We start from the raw sequence: 10,985 nt of genomic DNA on the forward strand, positions 1-10,985 counted from the left end.
AAGGAAGGAAGGAAGGAAGGAAGGAAGGAAGGAAGAGAGAAAGAAAGGAAGAAAGGAAAAAAGAAAAGAAACCATCTCTTGCCTCAAAGAGCACAGTGATTTGGTCACCAAGTTAATAATTATTTATTAAGTGCTACCATGTGGCAAGCACTGTGCTAAGTGCTTGGGATACAAAGAAAGTAAAAGACAGTCCCTGATCTAAAGGAACTCCCAATCTAATGGAGGAGACAAGATGTCAAGAAATCTGTACAAACATGCTATGTACAGGATAAAGTGGAAATAAAACAGAGGGGAAGGCAGTAGAATAAAGAAAAGTCATGAAAAGCTTCTTCTACAAGTTAGCATTTCAACTGCCACTTGAAGGGAATTAAAGCAGCACCAGAGAACAAGCTGAAGAAAAAGAGGAGTCGAGGCCTGCAAGCCGGCTGGGGCAGATACCTGGAGTGGGACAGGGAGAGTCTGATGGGAAGAAGAGGAAGGAATCGAGTTCTGCTGGATGGCAGAATCCAGGAGCTGAGAGGTGAGCGGTATAAAAGGTGTTGGAAGCCTGCAAAGGTGGAGAGGGTAGAGCAAGATTCTGAAGGACTTTCACACCAAACAGGATTTTACATTTGATTCTGGACATGCTGTGAAACCAATGAAGTTCATTTAGCCAGGGACTGACATAGTTAGATCTGAACTGTAGGAAGATCATTTTGGCAGCTGTGGAGAATGAAAGAGAGTGGTGAGAAGCTTCAGGCAGGCACACCCACCGCTAAGCTATGGTAATGTTCTGTCATGAGATGATGAGATTCTGCACTAGAGTGGTGATGGTGCCAGAGGAAAGTAGGGGACATATTTGATTGAAAATCCTTAGTAAGAGATTCGAAAACATTGGGTAGGGGTATCACAGAGAAAGTGAGCAGTCAAAGATGACATCTGGGTTGCACCTGTGGGGTTGAACTCTCAGTGATTTCTTGACAATAATAGGGAATTTGGAAGAGGGAAGGGTTTTGGGGAAAAGATAATGACATATTTGTACATGTTGATTTTAAGATGTCTATAGGACATCATGTTTGAGATGTCCAGTAGGCCATTTAGAACTACATAAGTACATTTGACAAGTTGGCTTAGAGATGATAATTGGATGTAGAGCAGCTGATGAGCTCACCAGTGAAACATTTTAGAAGAAAAGGAAAGGACCCAGGACAGATCCCTGTGGGATACCTGTGGGTAAATGGTGTCTCCTGGATGAAGATTCAGCAAAAAAGACTGAGGAGTGATCTGATAGGTAGGGGGGTGTAATGGAAATGCACATTTAAAGATCTTCCCTGCCCCTAGGCTAAAGTGCACCTGAAGCCTAGGGTGGGAGGCTTTGTTTTTCAGTAGATACTTCTTGATTGGCCAGTGAGTCAATAAGGTTGTTACATTCTCTGAGCCAGGAGAAGGCTATATAAGCCCTGATGTGTAGCTTTGTTTTGGGGGCTCACTTTGAGAAGTGTTCTGTGATTTGATCTGTATTCTGAAAAGCCATTGTCCAGAGCCCCCCCGGCTTTGAAAAACCCAGATGTTGACTGGGTATGGATGTAATGGTTGGACAGTTTGGAAATCTGTCTACTTGATCTGTTTCTGTCTTGATAATTCTGCCTGTATATTCTGAAGTTCGGGGTGCTGACCTTTTCCCCTGAACAATGTAAACGATATATGGTCTGACTGATTAAAGTAAGCTTGTTAACCCATTTTGAGTTGCTTTCCTTTAACAAAGCAGATCCAAGAACCTGTGTTGGCAGACACCCTGGGGAAGCCAGGGTGCTTGCTGTTACAGAGGGGAACCAGAAAAGAGGGTGACCTGAAAATCTAGAGAAAGTATCAAGGAGGATAAAGCAATCAATGGTGCTAAAGGCTGCTGAGATGTCAAGAATGATGAGAATTTGGCTAGTAAATTTGACCTTTAAGAGATTAAATAAGTGCCAGCCACAGAGTCAGGATGACACAAGTTCAGTTCCAGCCTCAGACACTTAACACCCACACAAAAAAACTAGCTGTGTAACCCTGGGAAAGTTACTTAACCCCAATTGCCCTCCAAAAGGCAAAAAAAGAGAGAGATCAAATAACTTTGGATATAGCCATTTTATTAGAATGAGGTCAGAAGTCAGACTGTAGAGAGTTAAGAAGAGGGACATGGTAAGAAGTGGAAACAACAATTGAAGACATTATTCTTTAAGACTTTAGCCAAAAAAGGAAGGACACATATGAGATGATATCAAGCAGGGATACAGAAAACACTTAAAAAGTGCATGTTTGAATGAATGAATGAATAAATAATTCTATTAGTAAGTTATTAAATACACTATTTGGGATCCATTGTATGGAATCGATTTGGGATTCATTGGGAGTCAGATATTTAAAAAAAAACTTTTTTCTCTTAGAGTTTATTCTCACAGAAGGCTACAGAATATATTTTCCAACATAATGGATGTAAAACATCTCCAGTGATAACCTAGAACCATGGTTTTCCACCATTTGGTTCCTTAGTTCTCTTCCCCAAAAGTCATGTTTCATTGCTTTAGGGCACAGCCTTTGAGAACTCTGGCTCATTTCTGCACCCCATAGTCAGATCTAGGCCTGTCCCATAACACATGTGTAATGGCAGAGGATTGAGCTCACTGTGTCAAAAGGCTGCTGCTTGGGTGGGATTTGTTCTTCTTTGCCGTCACCCTCATGAATGCTAGAATACCTTCCCAGTCATTGGGGGCTCTTCTCCTTTCAAAGATTGCTCTTCTTTTCCAACTGATATATTAGAACAATGGAAAGAAAAGCATCCGGGGTCCCATCTTCCAATGACAGCTAGCTCATCAGACCTCCCCACAACTGAACCTGCTTGCCTAGAGATGAGGGTCCCATATCACATCTCCTCTCTTTAGACTATGGGTTTCATTACTTTCTGAGCTCCTTGAAAGCAGGGACTCTTTTGTAAGTTATTTTGTATTTCTTTGTATTGCCAGCACTTAGCACAGCACCTGACACTTTATGGGAATTTCATAATTGCTTGTTGACTACACTTTGTAAGTTAGAAGACTATGACTTAATAATTACCTTCTTATACTATGATCCCCCAGCCAGGTGGGAATTACTCCAGTGAAATACACCATAGCTGTGAAATCAATTTTTGTTGTGTGCCCCTTTTGTCTCTCTCTGGCACATTTGGGCAGTAAAACACATGGATTAGCAATGCAGTGGTTAATTGTAACTATCTTAAAAATGGTTTTAAAGATATGGAGAGCAGGAAGGTAAATAACCTTTAAGAGGCAGTTTTGAGAACAGTTGCACAAGCTCAGGGTAGTTAGAGGAAGGAAAAGCAAAAAGGGGAGAAAGGAATGACCAGCCTTGAGGATGCCCCTCTGGGTGAGCTCAGCAAAAACAGACTCTGCGCAGACATACCCTGGGCTGCCAAATCTGCTGCTGGATCCCAGGTCTTCTCGTCACCTGCACTTCTTGGTGATTTCTCTTAGTGGCTTCTCTTGCTCTGCTGGATTGCTTAAGTGCAGCTGTGAGTCACCACAGGTGCTCCTCCACACTCACTTTGGTGAGTGCTTGAGCCCCTTTCCTCTTTCAGTCCCCTTCCTTTCTTCGGATCAGAAAGGACTAACATGTCAGCCAGAGTCAGAACTACTCTCCAAGGGAGCCAGGAAGGGAGTGCTAGGGCTTTCTGCCGTCGCCTTCTGTGCTCCCTGCCATTCACATGGCACTGGATGCACAAGAAGTCTTTCTGGATATATGTTGTCACTGGATCCTCCCTACATGGCTTTCAAGGAGGCAGTGGATGAGTTGTGACTCATTAGTATCTAACTTAACCATAGGCATTGTCATCAACTTAGCACAGGAAAGACCAGTCAGTCTCTGTTTTTTTTTTACATCCCTGAGGTAACTAAAAGTCCCATTCAAAATCAAAGCTGGGGTGCCCCCACTCATGGGTACATTTTACTAGCCAGCTAGAGGATATATTTGATATATTTCCTGTTTATGTAACAATTCCATTAAACATTTTAACAGGAGAATAATATTATAGATTTGCCCAAACACCAATGACTGTTGCTGTTCTGACTGCTTTCAAAATGAGGAAATGGGCAAGCATAGACTAGGTTTAATATATAATGCACATACCTGACCTTCCTATTATTTTCAAAACCAAAGAGTTTGAAAACTCTAATATTATTCCTACAGAAACCCAGAAAAATTGTCTAAGAAAAGAAAAAAAATGACTGTGCCATGAATTGAAAGATCACAGCATTAGAAGCTAGATCAAGAAGAGACCATAAAGATTAGCAGGCCAAGTCATCTTAGAGATGAGAAAAACTGGAGCCCAAGGAGGCATCAGGACAGTCAAAACTGGAAAAAAGAACAAGCAGAAAAGTCAGCACCTGAAGGTTATTCTTCTGACACCAGATGTTATGATGCTTCTGTGATATTCCTCCTGAGCCTGGAATTCAATGTCATGATCTGGTTGGCCACAACCCAGAAGCTTTCTAGTCATCGTTGCCCCCAAACACATCCTTCCTATGCAGACTGGTCATTTCACTTTCCCCTAAATGTGCTGCTCACTTTTCCTTTACTCAGACATTTCTCCCCATATAGAACCCTCTCCTCGATCCCTTTAAATCTAAATAAGAGGGGTTTTCCTCTCCCCCCTTTTCGCAGTTCTTGCCATGCCATGACAAACTTCTAGATTAAGTAAAAGAGAAAATGGATCAGGAAAGATCAGACACACTAAATTTTAACATAAATGTCAAGGTGAAAAGAATGGCAAATGTTAGAGGGAAAAAAAAACTTCTCTCTAATAAAGCTTGGGGAAGCTGAGATTTTATTTTAACGACAATGAGGACTTTCAACCCAAGTCACAAACAATAAATGGTTCATGTCAGGGTGAAAAGACAAGTTTGCTAAGCCCATTTCCCGGGTATAAACTGCTTCCTGACTTTTAATGGAGCCCCTAAACTGGAAAAGTCATTGGCAAGTGTGTGAGCACACAATGGGATGTTATTCAGCCAAGGACAGAGAACACCATAAAAGGGTTTTTGAAGCTCTTGGCCATTCCTTCTCTTAAAAATGAACTAAGTAAATGATTCCAGGGAGGGTTGGGAAAAGTAAAGAAACAGAGAATGTGAGAGAGTGAAAAGAGGAAGAAATCAAAGAAGAGTGTCTGAATTGACATTGGCTGGGTCTACATCATAAAAAAAGGATTAGATAGAAATTGAAACACTTCTTACTCTGGTACTGGGCAAATAAGAACAGCCTTTCGTAGATCTTGGCCTGACACCTATCTGCTAAGTTTAGCTTCAAACACCATGATATTCATATGGGTTAAATCTTGGAAATGGGCAAAACTGATGCAAAACTTATATTCTACCTAAGTAAACAAAAGCCCTCCATGTATATAAGGAAAGACCAAAGTTCTACTGTCTGGTTGCCGAGAACTGAAGGAACTACCTTCTTGACTCTTAGCATTTGTACTGGTAGGAATTATCAGTAAAACCAATTAAAAACACCACAAAGGTCTGAAGAAAAGTAAAGAACTGGAATTTACTCTGGGTTCCAGCCCGATACCCCACCCCGCCCCAGCAGTTGTGATCCTGAATTTTTGAAAGGACTAATTGCCTTTACCCCTAAATTTTACCTACATTGAACTGGCATTTTGTTCATTTTTTCATTTTTGTCCACCAATACCATAAAAAATGCCTTTTATTTTAAACTTTTTTTGTCTTTATTAATTTGTTTGTTTACTTTTAGTTTACAAGATTCAATTCCACAGTTCCCTGAGTTTCGAATTTTCTCACCCTCCCTCCCCACCATGGTGGCATACAATCAAGTATAGAATCTGCAAATACTTTCTCATTAGACATTAATCAGGTTATAAATAAGGATTGTATTGGATGGAATGAACAATAGGAAAAAGGAAACCAAACCAAACCAGAAAAGACAGAGAGTAGGTATTTTGCTTCAATCTGTATTCAAACTCTATTCTTTCTATTTCTTTCTCTGAATGTAGACATCTCTCTCCATCATGAGTCTTTTGGAGTTGACTTATAACCCTGCAAGAATGCCTTTTAGAGAGCTTTTGGTGCTAAATTGAGGGGCTGACCAATGGGTTCACCTTTAAAGCCCAGTCTTTATTTACCCAGTTACATTTCAGAGGAAAAAAAATTGTCTCCTGAGTCATACTTGAAATCACAAGCCTTTATTGTCTCTCAGGTCATGTGGTATGCTTTCCAGGAGCAATGAGGAGACAGTCCCATCATCCTCTGCCCAGGTAGTGCCACATCTGGAATCTTCTGCTCAGTTCTATTTACCAAAATTTAGGAACTACATGAAAAATCTGTAGAGTTCCAATAGCATAGCAGCCACGATGGTGAAGGACCTCAAGCCCATGTCATGTAAGAGCCAACTGAAAAAGCGAAATATATTTAGTTTTAAGAAGAGTTGAGTTATTGGCAGTAAAACAGCTGTATTCATCTATCATGGGGAATCTCTTTGTCTGGCCTCAGAGGGAAGAATGAGAATACTTGCTGGAAGTCACAAAGAGGCAGAAACAGGCACAGGATTTCCGAGGAAACTCCCCAGTCATTACAGCTGTTCCCAAGTGAAATGGACTGTTTTGAAGGAGATGGTGGATTTCTTTTGTCTTGGAGGTCTTCAGAAAGAAACTGGATGAGCAATTCACAGGCAGGTTATAGAAAGGGTTACTGGTGAGGAGCAATAGAGTACACCAGATCCCCACTGCAATCCCTTCCACAGCCAAAGTCCTACCATTATGCTTTTTAAAAGTCAAAGTGGGCTCCAAAAAATCAGAACAAAAGAAGTGCCATTGTATCCTCCTGTATGGAAAGGTACAAGATAGGAGAATTCCTCTTTCCCTCCTTCATATGTCTGCCAGTCCCTTTTTCAGGGTTTAGATATGAGAGTGGGCACTATTTCATTTTAGAACAAATGCAAATATACCATCCTTTCCTCCCCACCACCCTTTTCCCCTCCCGTGTTCAACAGGGTCTTGTATAAGACTTTCTGAGAGGACTTCACTGATGGTTGTTGGAATATAAAGTCATATTATTCTGAACTTAAATTTAGATGCTTGGACACTCTTTTTTGCATCAAAAAATTAAATCTTACTAAACTAATTTAGGCAATTTTATCCTTTTATTTGTGCTATCATTTCAAAAAATAAAATGTCTTTTACTTCCTCACACCTAAAGGGTTTAGACAAATGTAGGATTGTTTTTGTCCAAAATATGTTAAGAAAAACAACCGTTCCGAGTTGGTATGAGCAGATGAGCAAAGAAAGTCTGATTTAATCCACTTTTGCTTGGAAATTCCCAAGCATTATATTAATGACCTTGAAGATTGTCCAGCAGAAATATCTTGTGGGTATGAATTTCTTCAAAGGCTGAAATATAGGCTGAAAGTCTCCAGAGGCCTCTGGGATATCAAATAAAAAGCTTAATCAATTTGTAGAAGCAAAAAGGTGGACATGCTATAAAGCTTCAGAAATTGATACCCTGAAATCTACAATTATTTAAACTGAAAGTAACGAACTAAAAGTCTGATCAGATTTCTTGCCTCTAGTATCTCTTGTGCTGGAAAAGACATAAAAGCAAAAACAACCTTGTGTGAATTTAAACTCACTGGATGCTTTCACAATTTCTGCATTCTACAATAGCATCTTCCCTGGCCAAAGATGGATAAAGATGTTGCCCCAAAGATCTTTGGATTTATCACCTATAACCCTACCTAGTGCCCCCCATAACCTGGAATAACCTCACACAAGGTCTGGTACACAGGAATTGCTTAAAAATGCTTTTTGACAGATGGAATGCTCTGACATTGACTTTGGAACTTGTCACCAGGCTGCTGCTGGGGGCACTGCCATGAATCAATGGACTAGGATAGGGAAGAACAAGGCAGGAAGATCAAAGACTCACCTCAGTCTTCCATTTGATAACTTCTACTTTAACTAACCATTCCTGCTAACAGGTGCTAAGCATTTATGTTTCTATGCAACTGATGACAAAATTTTTTAAGTATGGTCCTATCCAATATGGCTCCCCACGGCAAAGCCCCAGTTACTCCCTCCTTGTTATGTCTTTTCCATCACCTTCATACATTTTTGTGTACTCACCATTACTAGCACTTTGGAGGGAAGATAAGCGGATGCTCAGCTGGGAAATCCAGTCAAAAAGCTGATAAGAGTGAAGAATAATGGTGTTGGCCAACAGGGGAAAGGAAAGGAGAGAGAAACATTCTTCATATTCTGTGAATGTGCATGGCACTTTACAGTCATCAATCTTGTCTTCTGATTGCAAGGTAACTAAGGAAACTTCCCAGATGAACCCCCAAATCCAAACACTAGGACTTAATTAATTGTAAAATCCTCAAAGGCAGAACTTGAAAGTCTATAGATTCCTTTGTTTCTCCCCAAGGCTCCAAGTATCATGAATTGGAGTATGAGCGTTGGATGATGTTGGCCAATTGCCCAACATTGGACAGTATAGCCCGAAGAAGAACATGCCACTCACTTCCATCTTCCCCAGAAAATAATAGGACTACAATTCCACCTGTGAGATCTTGGAGTTGAGTTAATCCTCTAGAGCTGAAGGTTTGTTTTGAACAGCCTCTGTGCTGGGAATATCACTGACAAAGCACAGATAACCGCAAAATACACTGTGTTATCTGGAGCAATCCAGGTCTATAGTAGTCTGAGGAGGAAAGAGTTAATGCTCCAGGGAGACTGTGAAATAGGCCCCACCATGGAGTAACCTTAAAAAGGGCATCAGGAAAATACTGATGTTGAGTTGATTTACCACAGCCCAGAATGAAGAGCCCAATTTTGGATCTGAATCACAGCTTCTTATCACTTTAGGTAAGCATTCTACCGGCAAATCTATCCAGCATTAGTGGCATAGAGGTGGGGGGGGGGGAAGCAATGATTGAGAAACATGCTTCATTGTAAATGGAATACAGAGTAGAACCTTACACAGTAATGTGCCAAAGAATCATTTATCTGATGTAGGTAAGACATGACAGAACCTCCCAAGACCAGGCTGGAAGTTGGTTAATGGTCTTTAATTGTTGAGGTTTTAGTATTTAACAAAATATTTCAAAATTTGCACAGTATGCTTAGCTCCTGGGCTAATTTTTAGAAACCAGAATTCTTGACTATAAAAAAGTTCAGAATATGAATAGATGAAATACTTTTCACCAGAGTTTTAGTGGGCTTCCAGAAAAAAAAAAAAACAACAGTAAACCCAAGGGGTCTAAACAGTTAATGGTGATGAAAGGATTTTTTTCCATTACACTCCTCCAGTGCTTTCCTGACAATAATTTTAAAGAACCAGTCTCCCATGACTCTTCACTTAAAAGATATCAGGCTCAACTTTGAGAGGAGAAAACAATAAAACTTAGATGCAAGCAAGATTTGGAATACTTGAGAGATGAGTGTATTTTTCCTGGGTCAACAGGGAGCTGTTTTGTTTTGTTTTGTTTTGTTTTTTTGGTGAAGACCACCAACCTAGTTGATCAAGTTGCAAGTCATAGAAATAGGGAAGAAATGATTTTAACCCTTCTATAAGATGTTTACAAAGCAAGGTAGACTCAGAGATGCTTTGTGAATGATCTGCAAAGTCATGAGCATGTCTCCCCTCCCCCCGCCCCAGAATAATGGCAGCCCTTCCAAGGCTGTCTAACCTGTAGCATTCTTGTTTTTGTCTTTCTACAGACTATGCATAGAAGCTCAATTTAATATTTTGAAGTTCTAGCAAACCATCTGTTACCACAATCTATGGTCAGACCACTTCATTTCCTGGTACTACATGTCATTTACTGTGACTTTTACTCTATTTATCATGGAGAAATCATAGTGGAGAGCATACCTCAAGTTCAATGGTTCCCTCTTGGTCCCTTCCACATCAAAATCTAAGATTCCATTTAGATGGCAGTTAGGTGGTACAATGGATAGAGTATGGACCTTATAGTCAGGAAATCCATCTTTCTGAGTTCAAATATGGCCTCAGACACTTACTAACTGTGTCACCCTAGGTAAATCACTTAACTCTGTTTCCTCAGTTTCCTCCTCTGTAAAATGAGCTAGAGAAGGAACCAACTAACAGTCCCAGCATCTTTGCCAAGAAAACCCCAAACAGGGTCACAAAGAGTCAGCCACAACTGAAAAAAAGCCTGAACAACAAAAAGATCCCATTTTCCTACCATGCCCAGCATGACTCCTTCAATTGTTCCTAGTGATTATTTAGAGACTAAGGCAGCATGAATATATGGGGAAATGAGCCATGTCTAGAGGTCACAGGCTTTTCATTATGTCCTAGCAAGATTTCTGCCCTATTTAGCTATCTGTTCTATCCTCTCTAGAGTCTAGGGAAGCAAACTCATGAGAAATAATGGATCTCAACATAATTTGATATTCATTTTTTCAGCTCAAATGATGAAGTTTTATTTTCACCCAACAAATCTTACCAAATGGTTCTAATACCCCACCAAAACCTTTTAGTTCATTAAAACAAAAAGGAAATATCATGCATAGTGTCTTTTCCACATCAGCAGTTAGTTAACAGAATTATAGAAACATAGGATTTCAATATGGGAGGAATTTTAGAGATCAACTAATTCACCACAAATTTAACAGTTCAGGAAGTTGAGACTCATTTGGTGGGGGGGAGGAGCGGGGGCAAGCTCTCCAAGGTCACATGGGCTGTAAGTGGTAAATTCAAGCTGCGAGTTAGTTTCCCGGACAACATTATTGGGTTAGAAATCATTAGGGTTCCAAATGGACCCTGAACAGTAGGCTATGAAGTCCCTGAGAGCAAGTACCCACCTCACGAATGACCTTGCATTTAAGTACTTTGTATAGAAATAGCTAGAGATATCTGGATGGAGAAATAGATAGATAGATAGATAGATAGATAGATAGATAGATAGATAGATAGATAGATAGATAGATAGAT

The 10,985-nt window shown here is 40.2% G+C and overlaps 2 long non-coding RNA genes across 2 annotated transcripts in view; one reads left to right on the forward strand and one right to left on the reverse strand.

Moving 5' to 3' along the window:
* LOC138172123 (uncharacterized) overlaps positions 1–10,985 on the forward strand; it is a 1,064,577-nt gene that overhangs the window by 397,047 nt on the left and 656,545 nt on the right. The gene's annotated exons all lie outside the window — the stretch shown is intronic.
* LOC138172057 (uncharacterized) overlaps positions 5,841–10,985 on the reverse strand; it is a 6,728-nt gene continuing 1,583 nt past the window's right edge. The window contains exons 2-3 of the long non-coding RNA XR_011171033.1: positions 8,150–8,210; positions 5,841–7,449 (exon numbers count right to left, since the gene is read on the reverse strand). This is a non-coding gene — a long non-coding RNA (uncharacterized lncRNA). The remainder of the gene's footprint in view (positions 7,450–8,149; positions 8,211–10,985) is intronic.

The sequence above is a fragment of the Petaurus breviceps genome, unplaced genomic scaffold (assembly GCF_028583685.1).
Source record: "Petaurus breviceps papuanus isolate PSGF00001 unplaced genomic scaffold, PetGlider_PUasm1.0 490, whole genome shotgun sequence".
In the NCBI taxonomy this organism is placed as follows: domain Eukaryota; kingdom Metazoa; phylum Chordata; class Mammalia; order Diprotodontia; family Petauridae; genus Petaurus; species Petaurus breviceps.